General features: G+C 46.1%; 1 protein-coding gene across 2 annotated transcripts in view; it reads right to left on the bottom strand.

The window, feature by feature from the left end:
• LOC141085030 (CMP-N-acetylneuraminate-beta-galactosamide-alpha-2,3-sialyltransferase 4-like) overlaps window positions 1-21,445 on the bottom strand; it is a 78,886-nt gene that overhangs the window by 39,359 nt on the left and 18,082 nt on the right. The window contains exon 1 of one of the 2 annotated variants that reach the window (XM_073569970.1): window positions 561-2,835. The exons of the other annotated variant lie outside the window; for it this stretch is intronic. The gene's annotated coding sequence lies outside the window, so the exon portion shown is untranslated. Of the gene's footprint in view, window positions 1-560; window positions 2,836-21,445 lie in introns of those variants that run through there. 2 annotated transcript variants of the gene reach the window in all.

The raw sequence follows: 21,445 nt of genomic DNA, 5'->3' as shown, positions 1-21,445 counted from the left end.
TGACTCGGAGAGAAGCTCAGCGCCTCCGGGAGTTAGCGCCGGACCCCACCGACCGACCGCCTGCCCACCTAAGAATAGACAATGAATGAAGTGGCGGAAAATGAGCCTCTTCGGGGGGGGTGTCTCTTATTTCTTAAATAGTGTTGAACATTTGTCCTCCTTGGCAAATTTCGATTTTAGGCAAGTAATTAAGCGACAGAATCCGACCGTGTTCCGCGTCGTGTATGTCTCCGCTCCCCCTGCTTTGAACAGACAATGGCTTCTGTGAATAATCCAAGAAGTTGGGTCGGGGCTGTCACCGACACACAGGTAGGACGGCTCAGTGAGCAGCACACTACATGGGGAGACTGCACATTTGTGGCCCATTCATGTGGCAAGGCTCCTCCAAGGGTCGATATTGACTTTTAGGACTGATACTTCCAACAGGTGGCGCTAGAGCTCCAGTCCTCTCGCACCTTGAAGAAACAACTTGCAAGCCTGCAAAGAAGGGATGAAGGCAAACGGAGGCGAACGCGTCTCATTATACTCTATGGTTGCAGTGGTGCTGCTGTAAACCTTACATTGTGGCTTCTATAGCTGCGTGGGGTCAGAGCTTCCTTTGCGTCCACTCCTGTCTGCACAGAATACTACTGGCGGCCATTAACCAAATCCAGACCTGCACTGGAGAGCAGTGCTTGCGTTCCTGCTTCCTCTGCCATGCAGCGCTGCCTCGTTCATTGTCGCCCCTCCACACCTAAAAAGACGATGGTTTAGCTATGAAGCCTGATGAATGTGTAAGGGGGTGAACAGTAACAGTGTCATCGGTCCGAAATACGCTCTGGAGCCGGAACTATTGGGGCCGTCATCACTGTTGCAGGGGGGTGACTTGCCTGTGTGGGGAGAGCTTGAGCACCTGACCAAAAGGGGCATGAGAGACTTGAAAGGAGCGGAGCGCAGGAAGGAGGGGGACTTGGCGGGAAGGCGACTACAGAGCAGGACAAAGGTTGACTCCCTCTCCTCAACTACCACCACTGACACCAGCCCTTTACAGACTGTCCTCCTCTTTTACCCTTTACCCAGTGCCCCTCCACGAACGAGACCCGTGACAGGTAGTGCAGCAGAAGTACCGACCGTTCCTGAGCGCTGTGATTCTGTACAAGGCCTTGTCACCTCTGCGGCCTGTACGGCAGCGTGCTCCCGGTGTACTACGCCACACTTTAGGAACCCACAGAAGGAACTGTATTCCCTCTCCAACGGACCCAAGTTCAACAGATCCAAGTTCAACGGATTCAAGTTCAACAGACTCAAGACCAACGGATCTGGATACTTCGGCACGGTCAGGAGACAGCACATCTCGCTTCTACACAGCAGAGCCAGAGATTTTGTTCACAGACTGCGATGCCGTCGGGAACTGTTCCAACCACTCCCCAACAAGAACTCCAATCGATAAGTCATTACATTCACTTTTACCTTTCTTGTTGTGTTTATTGTATAGTTCAGTAGTTGCCTTAACACCTTCCTGCTGGAGGCTTCCTTGAATTCATATTCAGTGATTGCTTAAGTAAACTTTTGTTAACCCCTTCTCTGCCTCCTGCTGTTTGCTGCATCCGAAAAACCTTAACAAATGGAAGGGTAGATTTTTTAATTTTTTTTTTTTTAAATCTATCCCAGTGATTTGGCGCCTCTTCCCAATAGCCCCCTCCCTTTGGTACAGGATCTCGAGTGCCTGGTGAAAAATGCAGCCCTGGGTACAAATAACTACACTGAACAATGAAAATCAGTGCACAATGCCCCCATACACTGCCCAAATAATACAACATTGTTAATAGCACAAACCACTATACAGTGACCACATGTTACAGTATAATACTCAATAACATTCCTAAACAATAGCACCATAGACGGCCAGTGAGGGAGGTTGGAGGGGGGCTTCAAATGATGAAGTGAGGGAGGAGACGGGGCAACCGTCACAGCAATGGAGAAGCTGGTGTAACATGTAAGTAACTCTCTCTTTTGACAGCCCGAAATATTGGTTTGACTGGAAATTCCTGCAAATGATGAACTTAAGGTGAGGAACGGGGGACCGCAAATTATGAATTGAAGGTGATGGGTGGGGGAGAGCAAATGATGACTTGGGGGAGAGCAAATAATTATGAATTTTGAGATTGGGGGAGTAAATGATGATGTATTGAGACTGGTGGATGGGGGACAGTAAATGATGAATTGAGGGTGGGGGCAAATGATGAATTGGGATGGGGAGAATAAATGATGTATTGAATGTGGGGGTAAAAGTTGATAATGAATTAGAGGGTATGGGTGGGAGAGTGAGAATACATGACATAATGAATTGAGGTGGAAGGAGCATGTAAACATAACGAATTGGGAGAGCGGGAGGTACATAGTGGGGACCATTGAGGATGCAGTGACTGGTATTGAATTTGGAGACAGAGTACAGGGGCTAATGAATTTATATATTTAGTAGGTGGGGAAAGTCGCTATTTATAGTTAATGGGGGCACAGTGGTGGATTACAATTTATATTTGGAATGGTAGGTTGCATAATCATTAATTATATATCAATGGTTGGTGCACCTCTGTATTCAGCTGTATAGTGTAGAACAAAAGGGAAAAGTGGGAATGTGCTCTGGAGGCGGTGCTTTAGGTGACTATGTGTCATTTTATGCAGAGATGAGTCCTGGTTGGAAGAAGTGATAGCGGTCTGCCCTGGATGAAAAAGAGAGGAAAGATGAAGGACTTTAGCTAGTGACATCACTGGTAAGTCAGTGTGTTACCTGTACACTGACACTGTACAGAGCTCCTGTGTATAATGTCACCGGTGATCACTGTATTACCTGTACACTATACACTATATACAGAGCTCCTGTGTGTAATTGTAGGTACGTGTGCCGACTGGGGGGTGTTCCCTTTTTCGCCACGAACAGACTGGAGACAGAAACCAATGTACGTTCAACAGGTCCTCTTTATTGGCCATCCTCCCGACAACCACAGCAGCACGACAGCTTCCGTACACACAGGCCCAGGTACTTTTCACCTTCTTCTCTTTCCTAAATTGAGGTTGTAACGGGGTCTACCAAGCTGGAGTACCTCTTTCAGTACCACCCCGTGTTTTCAGAGGTCCGCTCTGCGTTGGCTGGAGTCTAAATGAATGACGCTGGCTGGAATTTCTTTGTTACATGGGCGCATATAAAAGATCACTGCTTCTCCACGTATTTCCAGTCTGACAACACTTTACTCGCAAGACACAGAATATATCACACAGATACAGAGGGCAGACCAATAGAAAAGCGGCAGGCCAGACATGCATTACAAAAGCCGCAGGTGGCCGGAGCCTGCCGATGTTTACTGTGGGAATTACAAAGGTGGGGGGAGAGGGACAAAAGGAGAATATCATGTCCCCTCTGCCCAGGGGCGCAGCCTGTGGGCTGATGCATTAGGGACATGCATCTCACATAGAACCTATTATACATACATATAACTGCACAACATATTCTGGGTGCTGAGTGGTTCTGTAGCACGTAACACGGCTCCCCCTTTTCAGCGACGCGATCGGCATACACAGTCTGATCCTCAATGGATCGGTTTGGGGATGACCGAAGTTTATGGGGTTGGTACAAGTTCCGTTTGTCGAATTAGTCCATCGGCGTTACCGTTTTGTTTGCCGGGTCTGTGGTGGATGGTGAAGTCCAGAGGTTGTAGGGCTAAACTCCACCGCAGCAATCTGGCGTTGTCTCCGGAGACCCGATTAAGCCAGACTAGGGGATTATGGTCCGTTAGGAGGGAAAACTGTCGTCCATACAAATATGGTTGCAACTTCTTGAGTGCCCATACTACCGCCAGGCACTCCTTCTCGATGGCCGCATAGCTTACTTCACTGGGTAGTAGTTTCCGACTCAGGTAAGCTACCGGGTGTTCTTGGCCGTCCGGCCCGACTTGGCTCAGTACTGCCCCCAATCCAAACATAGAAGCGTCTGTGTGAACCAGGAAACGTTTTGTTGGATCGGGTGCGGCCAATACAGGGGTATTGGTGAGGGCGTCCTTTAGTTGGGGGAAGGCTTCCTCACACTCTGAGGTCCAGGTTACCTGGCGGGGTTGGTTCTTACAGGTCAGATCAGTGAGGGGCTTGGCTACGCTGCTGTAATTGGGAACGAATTTCCTGTAATACTCAGCTGTCCCTAGAAACGCCATGACCTGGGTTTTAGTGCGTGGGATGGGCCATTTGGCTATGGCCTCAATCTTGGCTGGTTCTGGTCGCTGTTTCCCACTTCCCACCCAATGCCCTAAATACTGAACCTCTGCTTTGCCCACGTGACACTTGTTTGGGTTCAGGGTGATTCCGGCTTGGTGGATCCTGTCCAATACTGTCTCTAGGTGATTTAGATGCTCTTCCCATGTCGCACTGTAGATGGCGATGTCGTCCAGGTAGGCAAAAGCATAGTCCTGGAGACCATCCAGAAGCTGGTCAGCCAGCCTTTGGAAGGTCGCCGGGGCATTCTTCATCCCGAATGGCATAACTCGAAACTGGAATAAGCCGAACGGGGTGACAAATGCCGACTTGGGAATAGCGTCAGGACTAAGGGGAATCTGCCAGTAGCCTTTGCATAGATCAATGGTGGTCAAATACTTTGCTCCCGCCAGCCGGTCTAACAACTCATCCACACGCGGCATGGGGTATGCATCCGTCACTGTTTTCTCATTGAGCTTACGATAGTCTACACAAAACCGTGTAGTCCCATCCTTCTTGGGCACTAACACTACGGGGGATGCCCAGGGACTATCTGACTCTTCAATTACCCCTAAACGCAGCATCTCTTGTCGCATCCCCTCTCGTACAGACTCAGGGACGCGGAAGGGGTTTTGTCGTAGGGGGGTCTGATCCTGGGTCTCAACCTTGTGTTGTGCCAGGCGAGTGTACCCCGGTCTCTCTGAAAACATCCTCTGTCGCAGCCTCAACAACGCCTCCGCCTGTTGTCTCTCCCGGGGGCCTAGGTCTTCACCCAAGTGTACCTGGTCCCATGTTTTAAACTGAGTCCTTTCCCCTAAGACATCCGGCAAGGGAAGTCCGGCTAAATCCTCTGCTTCAGGTGCACAGATGGCCACTACCTCTTCAGGGCGCTCCCAGTAGGGCTTCAGCATATTCACGTGGAACATGCGGATAACCCTGGGGTCGTCACAATCGGCGACATTATAGGTTGTGTCGGCTATTTTCCCCACTACCTGGTAGGGCCCCTGCCATGCAGCTTGAAACTTATTCTGCTTAGTGGGCTCTAACACCAGGACCTTCTGTCCTATTTCCAAAGTGCGCTCTCTGGCCCTCTGATCTTACCATACGCGCTGGCGCCGCTGGGTCGCCTGCAGGTTCTCACGTACAACCTGGGTCAGCTCCTGTAGGCGGTCCCGGTATTCAAGCACATATGGTACAATAGGTACCCCTTCTATGAGGCCCTCCCCCTCCCAGTGTTCCAGCACTAAGTCTAGGGGTCCCCTTACCCGTCTCCCGTATACCAGCTCGAATGGGGCGAACCCCGTGGATTCTTGGGGCACCTCCCGATAGGCAAACAGGAGGTGTGGCAAGAATTTCTCCCAGTCCCTGTAGGTCCTGGTAAAAGTCCCAATGAGCTGTTTTAATGTCCCGTTAAAGTGTTCACACAACCCATTGGTTTGCGGGTGGTACGGGGCGCTTCTAATGGACTTTACGCCGCACAGCTTCCACAGTTGGTTGGTCACCTCTGCTGTAAACTGGGTACCCTGGCCCGAGATAATCTCCCGGGGAAATCCAACCCGTGAGAAAACCTGGAGCAGGGTGGCCGCCACCGTCTCTGCCAGTATGTTAGGTAACGCAACCACCTCTGGATACCGTGTGGCATAATCTACCACTGTCAATATATACCTTTTCCCGGACGGACTGGGTTTGGCTAACGGCTCTATCAGATCGACCGCTACTCGGCTAAATGGTTCCTCCACAATGGGGAGGGGGCGTAATTTGGCCTTGCATCGATCCCCCCTCTTGCCAATGCGCTGACAACTGTCACAGGTCTGGCAGTACTGACGAATATCATAGGGTACCCCCGGCCAAAAGAAGTTTTGTGTCAGACGATGCCTGGTGCGACTGACGCCGAAGTGCCCGGCCAAGGGTATATCATCAGAGATTCGCAGTAACTCCTGCCTATACTTCTTGTGAACTACCATCTGTTGTTTTATAGTGGGGCTCGTCCCTGTGTGGTGCTGCTCTGTGATCCGGTAGAGGAGTCCCTGCTTCCATACAAACTGTTCCCCTTCCAGTACGCCTCTCCCCTCCTGTGCCTTCCCACGATATCCCTCTAATGAAGGATCCTCAAGTAACTCCCTCTTAAATTCATCTGGAGTGGCCCAAGAAATGTGTCTGGCTATGGGAATATGTGTAGGGCTGGGATGTCTTCCCTGAGCCTCCTCTGAGTGTGATTCTGCCTCCGCAGCTCGAGCTTGTCTCCAGGTGGTCACAGGATAGGTCTCAGCCAGAGGAGCCACCGAGAATGCAGACAACATGGGCCCCAAGTCATTTCCCAGCAAGACGTCTGTAGGCAAATCCTCCATCAAGCCGACCTCAACAAGGCCATCCCCGACTCCCCAGTTCAGGTGAATCCTGGCAGTGGGCAGTCGATGTATAGCTCCCCCTGCTACACGGACTGCCACTGTCCGGTCCGTCTTCTCTTGGTCCCGGACGAGATGAGGCTTCACAAGGGTCAAAGTTGCCCCAGAATCTCTTAGTCCCTGCATACGTTTCCCATTAACCCACACGACCTGTCGATGCTGTTGTCGATTATCTGCCCAGGCTGCCTGCACGGGGTCTACTTCATGCAGCTCTTCCTCCATCTCTTCCACCCCTTGGTTAGTCGTAGCCCCCAATGCCGGGTCAGCTTCGCCTTGGTAGCAGTGTACAGCAGCCCGGCTGAAGGTAGCTGTTCCCGCCTTTGGCCACTGGGTATGCTGAGTCCGGTTGGGACATTGTCTTTGCAGGTGGCCCAGCTGACGACAGGTGTGGCATCGCGCCCCAGGGGGACTGTGGTAGGCCGGGTTTCTAGCTGGTCCCCCTACAATCTTCAGTGGTTTGGGGCCCTCCAGGTCCATGGGCGGGCCCCTAGTGACCACCTTTGATCCGGACAGCTGCGGCCTCCTGGCATCATGATGTTCATCGGCCAGACGATCGGCTTCCTCAAGAGTCGTTGGCCACCTGTCCAGAAGCCATTCTTGTGTCTCGGGGTTTAGTCCATTAAAGAATCGTTCTAACAGGAAGAGTTGGAGGACGTCCTCCTTAGTGGTTGCTTGGTTCCCTTGTACCCACTGTAGCAGTGACCGCCATAATTTACAGGCCCATTCTGCGTAGGTATCGGTTACGCGTTTTATAAGTCCGCGGAACTTTTGGCGGTATGCCTCTGGTGTCAGCGCATACCGGGCCAAGATCACTTCTTTGATCCGCACATAGTCCATACAGTCCTCATCAGGTACCGTGCGATAGGCGTCCGCTGCCCGACCTGTCAGCTTGCTGGCCAGAATCTGAACCCGTTCCCCCGGCTTCACTTGATGAAGGGCACACTGCCGCTCAAAGTCCTGCAGAAAGCCATCAGTCTTCCTCTGCCTCCCCCAACTGTCGAAAGGCATTATACTGGATCTTTTTGTGGCTTACTGTTGAAGGTATCTGGTCGAAGGCCAGAGCTCCCCCTGCTCGCTGACTCTCCTCTCTCCGCTCTGCCATCTCCATCTTGGCCAGCTCCACTTTGGTCCGCTCTGCCATCTCCATCTTGGCTAGCTCTATCCTGGTCCGCTCGGCCATCTTTTCCTTCAGATCAGTACGCACATCAGCCATCACCTCTCGTATGATCTCTACTGCAGGGTTTGGGCCATAGAACTCCAGCCTGTTCTTTACCTCCCTCTGGAATTCGGTCTCCTCCACATTCACATTGGGGGGCGCTGCACTGTCGTGTTCCATGATGGCTGCTATCAAATCCGCTTTTGTTTTGTTGCTGGCGATCAACCCTCGGGCTTCCACCAGATCTTTTAATGTAGTCCTCTTTAACTTCTGGTAGTTATTTTCCATTCATTCCTTTCGTCCTGTAGAAGGGGTATCATATCCCACCGCTGCCACCAGTGTAACGGGGTCTACCAAGCTGGAGTATCTCATTCAGTACCACCCCGTGTTTTCGGAGGTCCGCTCTGCGTTGGCTGGAGTCTGAATGAATGACGCTGGCTGGAATTCCTTGGTTACATAGGCGCATATAAAAGATCACTGCTTCTCCACGTATTTCCAGTCTGACAACACTTTACTCACAGGACACAGAATATATCACACAGATACAGAGGGCAGGCCAATAGAAAAGCGGCAGGCCAGACATGCACTACAAAAGCCGCAGGTGGCCAGAGCCTGCCGATGTTTACTGTGGGAATTACAAAGGTGGAGGGAGGGCGGACAAAAGGAGAATATCGTGTCCCCTCTGCCCAGGGGCGCAGCCTGTGGGCTGATGCATTAGGGACATGCATCTCACATAGAACCTATTATACATACATATAACTGCACAACATATTCTGGGTGCTGAGTGGTTCTGTAGCACGTAACAGAGGTCCCTCGCGGTTCTATCGCTGTGGTTGCCCTAGGCCTACCACCACAGTGCTTCGCCTGTCCGAGTCCGTCCATCTGGTACCCCTGGGCTTCCCCTGTCCTACGGCTCTCCTGTCAGGGCCACCCCCCTGACTGTTTCTCCTTCCAGTCCCTCCCGGAGTTCTTCCTCTCTCAGTCTCTTCCTCCTTCAGTCTCCTCCCTGAACTCCTCCTTCTGGACTGGCTTTCTTCTGGAACTCTCTGCCTTTTTATTCCCCTCCCTGGGAATTCCCCTCTCGAATCCCCGTAACTCCGCCCACCATGACTATGCGGTTTCCTAGCCTTAAGCTGCTCACTGTCCTCTTCTCACTGCTCTCTGCCTCCATCTTGTGGCCAAACCTTAGTACTTCACCATCTCCTTTTCCTGCTGTTCTTGGTCTCCCCCTAGTGGTCAAAATCCAGTACTTTACCATCTTTCACTGTCTCTAGCTGTCTCCCCATTATTAATGAGCAGTACTGTAGCATTTGATCATTATGTAGTGGCTATATATGGTCTGGTCATGGTGTGGCGGTATTTGATCCATGCATGTGGTATTATTCGGTTTCTATCTGATGGTAATATGTGATCTGGTCATGGTGTGGCAGTATTTTTCCCTTGTATGTGTTATTATTCGGTTACTGATTTTAATATGTGGTCTGGTCAATGTGTGGCGGTATTTGTGCCTTGTATGTGGTATTATTCAGTCACTATGTGGTGGTAATATGTGGTCCGGCCGTGGTGTGGCTGTATTTATTCCTTGAACAGTACAGACCAAAAGTTTGGACACACCTTCTCATTCAAAGAGTTTTCTTTATTTTCATGACTATGAAAATTGTAGATTCACTCTGAAGGCATCAAAACTATGAATTAACACATGTGGAATTATATAATTAACAAAAAAGTGTGAAACAACTGAAAATATGTCTTTTATTCGAGGTTCTTCAAAGTAGCCACCTTTTGCTTTGATTACTGCTTTGCACACTCTTGGCATTCTCTTGATGAGCTTCAAGAGGTAGTCACCGGAAATGGTTTTCACTTCACAGGTGTGCCCTGTCAGGTTTAATAAGTGGGATCTCTTGCCTTATAAATGGGGTTGGGACCATCAGTTGTGTTGTGCAGAAGTCTGGTGGATACACAGCTGATAGTCCTACTGAATAGACTGTTAGAATTTGTATTATGGCAAGAAAAAAGCAGCTAAGTAAAGAAAAATGAGTCGCCATCATTACTTTAAGAAATGAAGATCAGTCAGTCCGAAAAATTGGGAAAACTTTGAAAGTGTCCCCAAGTGCAGTGGCAAAAAAACATCAAGCGCTACAAAGAAACTGGCTCACATGAGGACCGCCCCAGGAAAGGAAGACCAAGAGTCAGCTCTGCTGCGGAGGATAAGTTCATCCGATGTGGTTGCAATATGTGGTCTGGTCACGGTGTGACGGTATTTGTCCCTTGGTGCTGTATTCCTTCATAGGAGACAGAGATGTGTTCTATAGTCCACAATACTGTGGTATTAAAATATATAGTACAAGTAATCAGTCCTAAGGGAACAAAATAATTATGGATGAAGACCATACAAGCAAAACCAAGAAAACATGGATGGAATTGGATTTCTTCAATGCACATTTAAATTGCACTGGGGGGAGGGGCACCATTTAAATTTTCACCTGGAAACGGGTCTGTAAATGCAAGTAACATCTAGTACATTATCTGTACTTATAAAGTTATCACTATGTTATACAGTGGGGAAAAAAAAGTATTTAGTCAGTCAGCAATAGTGCAAGTTCCACCACTTAAAAAGATGAGAGGCGTCTGTAATTTACATCATAGGTAGACCTCAACTATGGGAGACAAACTGAGGAAAAAAAATCCAGAAAATCACATTGTCTGTTTTTTTTTTTCATTTTATTTGCATATTATGGTGGAAAATAAGTATTTGGTCAGAAACAAAATTTCATCTCAATACTTTGTGATATATCCTTTGTTGGCAATGACAGAGGTCAAACGTTTTCTGTAAGTCTTCACAAGGTTGCCACACACTGTTGTTGGTATGTTGGCCCATTCCTCCATGCAGATCTCCTCTAGAGCAGTGATGTTTTTGGCTTTTCGCTTGGCAACACGGACTTTCAACTCCCTCCAAAGGTTTTCTATAGGGTTGAGATCTGGAGACTGGCTAGGCCTCTCCAGGACCTTGAAATGCTTCTTACGAAGCCACTCCTTCATTGCCCTGGTGGTGTGCTTTGGATCATTGTCATGTTGAAAGACCCAGCCACGTTTCATCTTCAATGCCCTTGCTGATGGAAGGAGGTTTGCACTCAAAATCTCACGATACATGGCCCCATTCATTCTTTCATGTACCCGGATCAGTCGTCCTGGCCCCTTTGCAGAGAAACAGCCCCAAAGCATGATGTTTCCACCACCATGCTTTACAGTAGGTATGGTGTTTGATGGATGCAACTCAGTATTCTTTTTCCTCCAAACACGACAAGTTGTGTTTCTACCAAACAGTTCCAGTTTGGTTTCATCAGACCATAGGACATTCTCCCAAAACTCCTCTGGATCATCCAAATGCTCTCTAGCAAACTTCAGACGGGCCCGGACATGTACAGGCTTAAGCAGTGGGACACGTCTGGCACTGCAGGATCTGAGTCCATGGTGGCGTAGTGTGTTACTTATGGTAGGCCTTGTTACATTGGTCCCAGCTCTCTGCAGTTCATTCACTAGGTCCCCCCGCGTGGTTCTGGGATTTTTGCTCACCGTTCTTGTGATCATTCCGACCCCACGGGGTGGGATTTTGCGTGGAGCACCAGATCGAGGGAGATTATCAGTGGTCTTGTATGTCTTCCATTTTCTAATTATTGCTCCCACAGTTGATTTCTTCACTCCAAGCTGGTTGGCTATTGCAGATTCAGTCTTCCCAGCCTGGTGCAGGGCTACAATTTTGTTTCTGGTGTCCTTTGACAGCTCTTTGGTCTTCACCATAGTGGAGTTTGGAGTCAGACTGTTTGAGGGTGTGCACAGGTGTCTTTTTATACTGATAACAAGTTTAAACAGGTGCCATTACTACAGGTAATGAGTGGAGGAAAGAGGAGACTCTTAAAGAAGAAGTTACAGGTCTGTGAGAGCCAGAAATCTTGATTGCTTGTTTCTGACCAAATACTTATTTTCCACCATAATATGCAAATAAAATGAAAAAAAAACAGACAATGTGATTTTCTGGATTTTTTTTTTCAGTTTGTCTCCCATAGTTGAGGTCTACCTATGATGTAAATTACAGACGCCTCTCATCTTTTTAAGTGGTGGAACTTGCACTATTGCTGACTGACTAAATACTTTTTTTCCCCACTGTATATGGCGTTACATAGGCCTGCAGGTAACATTTACTTGGGAATTTCCACTTGACAAACAGGTTCTATGACACCACCATGGACAACATGTCAACACCAGCCACAAATTTCATTCTAAAATTTGCCCTGACCTCTTCATTCACATTGTCCTTGATGAACTTGTTTGACATGTGTCTTATCTCCTGTGTTGTGTCATTATACAGTAATGTAAAAAGTGACTTCTTTTGACTAATATGTTTCTTTGTTACCTGAGAATAAATGCATTCATTGTAAGGATATTAGAATAAACCAATAAACGTTAAAACAGCAACCAAAAAGATCGAGTGATTAAAAAGAAGCTCTTGCTCCACGCAGTATCAGGAGCAACTACTGGACTTCATCAGTCACTAAAATAAAGAAGTCCCTGTGATATCCACCAAAATGGATTGAGGAGCTTAAACTTCTCTGCCAAATCACTTCATCCATAGAGGAACAGGAAAATCTCCACCAATGTTTGATTACTCTAAAGAATAACGTCTTCTGATAAAAGTCATATTGACTGCATTTCTAGTGGATTGATTCGATTATTATTAGTAAACTCTTATCACAGATTCAGAACAATTATAATTGCTTGATTATCAGGATTAGATCACAAAGGCTCACCAAAAAACTAATACCATTAAAAATTATCTTTCATTAAACATAATTATAAACGACCGACAAACACGTATAATGCGTAACAAGGCAACCATACAATATATATCTGACCTACAGCCGACTATTGCATCAAGGGGGTATCCCAATGGGTGTGCCTAGTTTACCCTATTATCCTCTAGGTAGAACCTGCCTGTCAGGGGTGAGAGAATATGATATCAGCCAGTATCCTAATGCCAACCAACAGGATGAAAATGACTCCAGGCCAAAGAATCAGAGCAATAGTCACAGACAAGGCATAAAAATGGACAGTAAACTAAAAATAATTTTGTAAAGGGGAGGGGGGGTTGTTACTAGGGATAAACTAGCTGTAACTTACCCTCTAAATTCCTTATTAAAGAAGTCCCTTCCTTGCTGTGGAGGTTGAACCTACACCTGAACGCAAATGGTGCCCCCGCTCACCGAAGACTCACCCTCACTGGCCCTTTAGCCCTTTACTCCAAAAAATGCCCAGCAAAGGTGCAAACATTAACATAAAGAGGGGGTGGGGGTGTCCGGGTTGTTGAGTGGTTATCTTGGGGTATAAAATGGAAAGTAAGCCAGCTCACTAGCCACGTGCGCAGATCCTCGGAACCCCGTGCAGACAAACGTGGAAGCGAACAAGGCAAAGGAAGAATTGGTTCCTGCTGCGTATAAAATCCTTCCTTCTTTATTGAAAAAACATGTTAACATGCACAAATAACATGTGCGCTCTCCAAAAAGTGCTATCACAGACAGAGGCTACACGTTTCGACCTTGTCTGTCTTTAACCAAGCCATACTAGTACCTATGCAGCTTGTCTCTATATAGAAAATTGTAGCCAATCACGACACGATTGTGTATCACATGACAAATAAGCAGGTCCTATACAAATTTTAAAAGCATTAACCATGATATTTATGGTACAAAGCAAACAACAAAAAATAAATAAAAAAATGAAAAGGTGAAAGAAAAAACATGGTGAATTAACAATAATGTGACATTAAATCGTTTCTTTTATTGAGACCACCAGGAATTCTAGTATTTAAACGACAGATCCAATAGGCTTCTCGGTTAAGGAGACGCCGTCTGGCATCTCCTCCTCGAAACGGTATAATGACACGTTCCAATTCCCTGTACCCGAAAATGCGCTGTATTACGAGCATGTTGTGATATGAAATGATGAGAAGCTGCTGATACATTACGAGCTAAATTGTTGGTGTTATTAATATCACTGAGATGTTCTCTAATTCGTGTTTTTAGTGTCCTGGAAGTACATCCTATATACGATAAATTACAAGCTTTGCAATCTATTTTGTATACAACATTGGTCGAATCGCAATTAATATAATTTTTTATTTCAAAATTGACCGTATTTGAAAAATGTTTTGAAATAAATGTGTGTTTACACGTCTTGCAATTATTAGACGATTTGGTGGTCTTATTTTTGTTATTTTTCTTTTGATGGTGAGCATTGCTATACTTTAAAATTGATTTGGGAGTTCTGTTAATATTTTCCCAATTCCCCCAGTCATAAACTTTACTAGTAGCATAATCGTTCAAGTCCCAGGTAGACTTTCTCTTTGTCTCCTCCATTACAGCAATGAATCGGAAAATCACAGCTCTGGAGGATGAAATAATGGATCGCAAAAAGAGAAGTCTACCAGGGACTTGAACGATTATGCTACCAATAAAGTTTATGATTTGGGGAATTGGGAAAATATTAACAGAACTCCCAAATCAATTTTAAAGTATAGCCATGCTCACCATCAAAAGAAAAATAATAAAAATAAGGCCACCAAATCGCATGTCTATTTCACTTCCTCAGACCCGGACTCCTCGGATAATCATCTCAGCGCATCTGACATGTCTTTATGTCTCTGCAAGTATTTCAAAAAAGGACTTTCACGGTACAAAAAACGTAAAAAGGCGCAGGGGCAGAAAGCACCGTGGAAAATCTAGGAATTATAACTCACAAGAAAAAATGCCAGAGCAAGTAAATAATGTTACCAACGTGCTGAATCTCTCCTCCAGAATTCTGACACCTGAACATATGCAGATTCTTTCATTAGGTCTTAATTTGGTTCCAGATCAGGATTTCGATTTATTTTCAACTATTTTATGCGAAATTTAACAATCAAAAAATATTTCTTGAATGATTTGGAATCAGAGACAGATGATGACCAACAAAGAAATGATATCTCAGAAACGTCTTACAACGAATACAAGGACATGGACTTTAAAGAACCAGTAGCCACAATTATCCTGCAGGATTTGGACTCTTGTTCTCCTCCGTTTTCCTCAGATAATGAAATCATCATCAATCAAGCATATACTTTTACTACGAAAAACCCTTACTTCTATCCGATTCAGTCTAGACCGGATTGCATGAATCGCTTTCAAGAAATTGTGGAAAAGGAGCTACACATTTTGTATGACCAGGTTCACATTGGTAATAAAAATCATAGGAATTTTTCTAAAAAAACAATATCAAGCGCTAAATGACTTAAAACAAATGTTGGATCTGGTCATAAAAATGTCTGACAAAGGAGGGGTGGTGGTAGTGTTAAATTCTGTGGATTATTATGTAAAAATGATGGAACTGCTTTCAGATCAATTGATGTATGAAAAACGCAAGGCTAATCCTCTAAATAATTTTAAAAATGAGTGTAACTTAGTCATTAAAGAGGGTCTCAGCTTGGGTGTATTAACACATAAGCAGGCTGAATTTCTGGAGGTGAAAAATCCGGTCCTTCCAATAATACATGGGGTCCCAAAGATTCATAAAACGGATGGTATCCCGCCCATGCAAGCCATTATATCAGGAATTGGTTCCACAAACGAACACCTGTGTCAATGGGTTGATTTGTTGTTACAACCTTTAGTTTAAAGATCCCCAGGATATATTAGAGATTCCAAACAAATTTTAGAATTTTTTTCGGAAAGAACTTGGTCATCATCCTACACCTGGTTGTGCTGTGATATCTCTATACACATGCATTCCCCATGACTTGGCGATTCAAGCGCTGCATTTTCACCTTCACAAATTTAGCAATTATTCTGGTGACCTGAAAAACTACATTTTATGTGTGGTGCCTTTTTTGTTGATGCATAATTTTTTTGCATTTAATGGTGAATTTATTTTGCAAAAAACGGGTGTGGCAATGGGGGCTAAATTCTCACCTTCCCTTGCCAACCTAGTAATGTCCTTTTGGGAATTAGAATATATTTTTTCTTCCAATAATCATTTTTGTGATCAGCTGAACTGGTATGGCAGATATATTGATGATATACTTATTGTGTGGGATGGAGATATATCTGCCATACCAGGTTTCATTAACTATTTACATTCCTCCTTACCCGAGAAGCCTATTGGATCTATCGTTTAAATACTAGAATTCCTGGTGGTCTCAATAAAAGAAACAATTTAATGTTACATTATTGTTAATTCACCATGTTTTTTCTTTCACCTTTTCATTTTTTTATTTATTTTTTGTTGTTTGCTTTGTACCATAAATATCATGGTTAATAAAAATTCCTATGATTTTTATTACCAATGTGAGCCTGGTCATACAAAATGTGTAGCTCCTTTTCCACAATCTCTTGAAAGCGATTCATGCAATCCGGTCTAGATTGAATCGGATAGAAGTAAGGGTTTTTCGTAGTAAAAGTACATGCTTGATTGATAATGATTTCATTATCTGAGGAAAACGGAGGAGAACAAGAGTCCAAATCCTGCGGGATAATTGTGGCTACTGGTTCTTTAAAGTCCATGTCCTTGTTATTCGTTGTAAGACCTTTCTGAGATATCATTTCTTTGTTGGTCATCATCTGTCTCTGATTCTAAATCATTCAAGAAATAATTTTTGATTGTTAAATTTCGCATAAAATAGTTGAAAATAAATCGAAATCCTGATCTGGAACCAAATTAAGACCTAATGAAAGAATCTGCATATGTTCAGGTGTCAGAATTCTGGAGGAGAGATTCAGCACGTTGGTAAAATTATTTACTTGCTCTGGTATTTTTTCTTGCGAGTTGCTGGACAGACATCTGACTGGGATGATTTAGCGAATCCTGCTTTGAGCAGGGGGTTGGACCAGATGGCCCAGGAGGTCCCTTCCAACTCTACGATTCTATGATTCTATGATTATAATTCTTAGATTTTCTACGGTGCTTTCTGCCCCTGCGTCTTTTTACGTTTTTTGTACGGTGAAAGTCCTTTTTTGAAATACTTGCAGAGACATAAAGATATGTCAGATGCGCTGAGATGATTATCCGAGGAGTCCGGGTCTGAGGAAGTGAAATAGACATGTGATTTGGTGGCCTTATGTTTATTATTTTTCTTTTGATGGTGAGCATGGCTATACTTTAAAATTGATTTGGGAGTTCTGTTAATATTTTCCCAATTCCCCCAGTCATAAACTTTATTGGTAGCATAATCGTTCAAGTCCCTGGTAGACTTCTCTTTTTGCGATCCATTATTTCATCCTCCAGAGCTGTGATTTTCCGATTCATTGCTGTAATGGAGGAGTCAAAGAGGAAGTCTACCTGGGACTTGAACGATTATGCTACCAGTAAAGTTTATGACTGGGGGAATTGGGAAAATATTAACAGAACTCCCAAATCAATTTTAAAATATAGCCATGCTCACCATAAAAAGAAAAATAATAAAAATAAGACCACCAAATCGTCTAATAATTTCAAGACGTGTAAACACACATTTATTTCAAAACATTTTTCAAATACGGTCAATTTTGAAATAAAAAATTATATTAATTGCAATTCGACCAATGTTGTATACAAAATAGACTGCAATTCTTGTAATTTATCGTATATAGGATGTACTTCCAGGACACTAAAAACACGAATTAGAGAACATCTCAGTGATATTAATAACACCAACAATTTAGCTCGTAATGTATCAGCAGCTTCTCATCATTTCATATCACATGCTCGTAATACAGCACATTTTCGGGTACAGGGAATTGAACGTGTCATTATACCGTTTCGAGGAGGAGATGCCAGACGGCGTCTCCTTAACCGAGAAGCCTATTGGATCTATCGTTTAAATACTAGAATTCCTGGTGGTCTCAATAAAAGAAACGATTTAATGTTACATTATTGTTAATTCACCATGTTTTTTCTTTCACCTTTTCATTTTTTAATTTATTTTTTGTTGTTTGCTTTGTACCATAAATATCATGGTTAATGCTTTTAAAATTTGTATAGGACCTGCTTATTTGTCATGTGATACACAATCGTGTCGTGATTGGCTACAATTTTCTATATAGAGACAAGCTGCATAGGTACTAGTATGGCTTGGTTAAAGACAGACAAGGTCAAAACGTGTAGCCTCTGTCTGTGATAGCACTTTTGGAGAGCGCACATGTTATTTGTGCATGTTAACATGTTTTTTCAATAAAGAAGAAAGGATTTTATACGCAGCAGGAACCAATTCTTCCTTTATCTTGGGGTATACCTCGTTAACCGATTCCTCAGGAGATTTGATCCTCAAAAGTCCTTCAAGGAATATGGAACTTAAAGTGCACAACTGAGTTATGCAGGTAAACATAAGGATAACAGCCCTGGTATCTCAGAAAATGATACAATTTTACCAATATATACCACTAAAGCTCTGTCCCAGTAAGCTTCATGATGACATTTCAACAGTCACCATGCTAGGCATAAGGTTCCTGCCGCTGCACAGCAGGAATCCAGAGCCTTTCTTCCAGCGGTCTCCCATTCCTTTCCAGCCGCAGAGGAGGTTGCTCAGCAAACTCGTTGGTCCAGGCGCTCTGCCCAGACCAGCTCCGTGGGTTTGCTTGCTGCTGCCACCTCTGGCACAGCTATGTCAATACATGCTGCTCAGCAGCGAGATTCTCCAGGGACTAAGTCCCCATGTCGGGCCACTGAGCATGCCCGTGGAGTGATCTCCCATTGGAGATCGAAGGTCACGTGCTCAGGTCCTGCTCCTGTTCGGATTGGCCCATCCGAGAAACCAGGAAGGTCCCGGACGCTCGCGGCTATAAAAGGTTCACATGGCCGCTCGGCCATGCGCTAGGATAAGACTGTATTTACAGACTATGTGGAGTGAGTGATGTATGCACGCATGAATGTCTCTGGTGAATGACTCATTAAGAAACCCCTACCCTTGGTACGCATGTGTTGTGCAGCCTAGCCTGCTAGCACCCAGGCTTAGGCGTAGGTAGGACAGAGGTTGAGTCAGGCATCAGTCCTCACCAGGGACTCGGCACGCCTCAGTGCACGTGCTCCATAGCCAGCGTCTATAGCGGCGTTCGTGGCAGCGTTCAGTGGGCCTAGAAGGACTCTAACCCTGTGTCCTTGGGGTAGAGTTCTGTGGCCATACACTGTGCGCTCTTTTGGTCGGGCTCTGTGAGCTTAACAGGCTCCAGCATCTCCGTTCAGCGGTTGTGCGGCTCTGTGCTTTAACAGAGTTTGCACCTATTCACATTGGGTGATGTAACCCACGTGTGACTGGTTTCACACCGCTTAATTCTTCCGCCATTACTTAGCAGCAGTGTACCACCTCTGCACGGTGGACCCCGGGCTGCGAACGCACCTACTGTTATTTTAGAACTTGGTGCATTCCGCCAGCGCTAACATCCTAGCGCCAGGGTCTGGCTAGTAATGGCGGACGAACAGCGACAGCTGCAGTACATCCGGCAGCTGCAGGGCAGGTTGGCGGCTCTCGAGCGTCCAGCCTCAGCTGATGTTACTGCGGTCGCTGTTCAGGCAGCCACAGAGGCTGTCTCCCGTGTGACCACTGCCATCCCTGTTGTGAGTTCATTTTTCCCTTCACCGTTGAGGTCTGATGAACTCCCTCCTCTGGTGAAGGAAGGTAGTGAGGCTGATTACCAAACACCTGGGCAGCTAGATGATGACTGGGTGGCTGGAATTGAGGACTGGATATAAGGCAGCCGACGCCCTTCTGCCTTGCTGGTGATCCTGCTGGATTCTTGGAGACCAGTCTGATTCCTGCATCTCAAAGCTAAGTTTTTCTGCTCTGCTTTGTACACTTCAGTTTTGTTTTTGTTTTGCCTTGTTTTTGGGAGTTCTGCCATCCCTGGCCGGGGGTGAGCTGAATTCCATTTTTGTCTCTGATCTGTTGATCTTTTGCTCTGTCTTCAGAATATACCTGAGTGCTGATATAGTCTTTTGAAGCCTAGCGACTTCAGGGCCTGTTTTTCCTATCAGTCGGTTGGCACATTTTGGATAGGGTTTTTGCGGATGGCAGACAGCGGCTTTCCTATCCTGTCCTATTTAGTTAGCTTGGGCCCCATCATTTGCTCAACCTATCTTTCTATCTGTGTGAGTGTTTTCATCTTGCTTCACCGTCATTATATGTTGGGGGCTGCCTATTGCTTTGTGGTCTACTCTGGGGCAGTTTAGTTTTTCCCCTTTCTGTCTTTAGGCTATGTAGTTCTCTTGCTGTTATCGAGGGGTCTATGGCACCGTAGGAACCCCCCACGGCTACTGCTAGTTGTTGTGGATAGGTTCAGGGGTCTGCAATCCGATAGCTGCCAACCTCTCTGGTTTTTCTGGACTTAGCTAGTATTTTGTTTTTTCCTCCTTCGGTGACTCATCATAACACATCCCTGCCCCGACTTTGTCCCGCCTCCCACTGGTTTTGTGAGCCAGTGCTCGATACAGCTGGAGCTGCTGGCAGCACGATTCCCCTCCGAGCGGGCCAAAGTGGGATGTATTATTTCCCTCTTGTTGGGCATTACTTTGGAGTGGACCACACCGCTGTGGGAGCGTGGTGATCATGTGGTGCAGAGTGCCTCTCGGTTCCTGGACACTCTGAAGCATGTTTCCTGGGACAGCGAGTCACCCATGACACCGTGCTACGGCTGCTGGCATTGTCACAGGGTTCGTCCATGGTCAGCCACTTTGCCATCCAGTTCCGGACGCTGGCCTTGGAATTAGAGTGGCCAGATAACGTCCTCATTCCGGCATTCTGGAGAGGTTTGGCTGGCCAAGTGAAGGACGCTCTGGCCACCAGGGAGATTCCTGCTACACTGGAGGAGCTTATCACCGTCTCCACCCGTATAGACATTCACTTTGCCGAGCGAAGGTTGGAGCGGACCCAGTGTAGGCAGAGGTTTAGGTTGGCACCCAGTGTTGCTAAACCTCTGGAATCTCCCGATCGGGCGTCCGAGCATCAGGGGGCTTCCGCGAGGGATTCAGGCCCCGGCCTGCCCGAGTCCCTGTGATCTGTCATGGTTACCGGCAGTCCGGTCACTTTGCCAACCAGTGCCCACAACGGCTGGGAAGACACTTGCCCCTAGTGGCCGTAGGAGGCGGCTCACTAGAAACCGCAGCGTTTTCCTCCAAGTTGTCCTTTAAGGGGACACTTGGGTTTGGTTCTTCCACTCTGGCGGTGGAGGTTTGCATGGATTCCGGAGTGGAGGGCAATTTTATGTCATCTCCCTTCGCTCAATGGCATGCTATACCCCTGGTTATGATGTCTACACCAGTCACCGTCAGAGTAGTGAATGGCGCGACTCTGCCCTCACAGATTACTCACCAAACCGCTTCACTGTTACTCTCGGTGTCTCCATTTCATCAGAAGACGATATCCCTCCTCGTCATGCCCGAGGGTATCGACCAGGTCCTTCTAGGGGTCTCCTGGTTGCGGTATCACTCTCCCCATATAGAGTGGTCCTCGGGGAGAATTCTTGGTTGGAGTAAGTCGTGAGGGTAGATGTCTGAGGGAATGCATCCAGGTTGCCGCCACCGAGGTCCCCGCAGATCTTTCCTTGCTTCCCAAACACTATCGACAGTATGTGGACGTGTTCTCCAAAAAGGCGGCGGAGACACTTCCACC

Source organism: Dendrobates tinctorius, unplaced genomic scaffold (assembly GCF_039654945.1).
Source record: "Dendrobates tinctorius isolate UK_male_01 unplaced genomic scaffold, ASM3965494v1 ptg000028l, whole genome shotgun sequence".
Classification (NCBI taxonomy): domain Eukaryota; kingdom Metazoa; phylum Chordata; class Amphibia; order Anura; family Dendrobatidae; genus Dendrobates; species Dendrobates tinctorius.
Note: the sequence above shows the minus strand (reverse complement) of the source record. Positions and strands in the feature narration are given on the sequence as shown.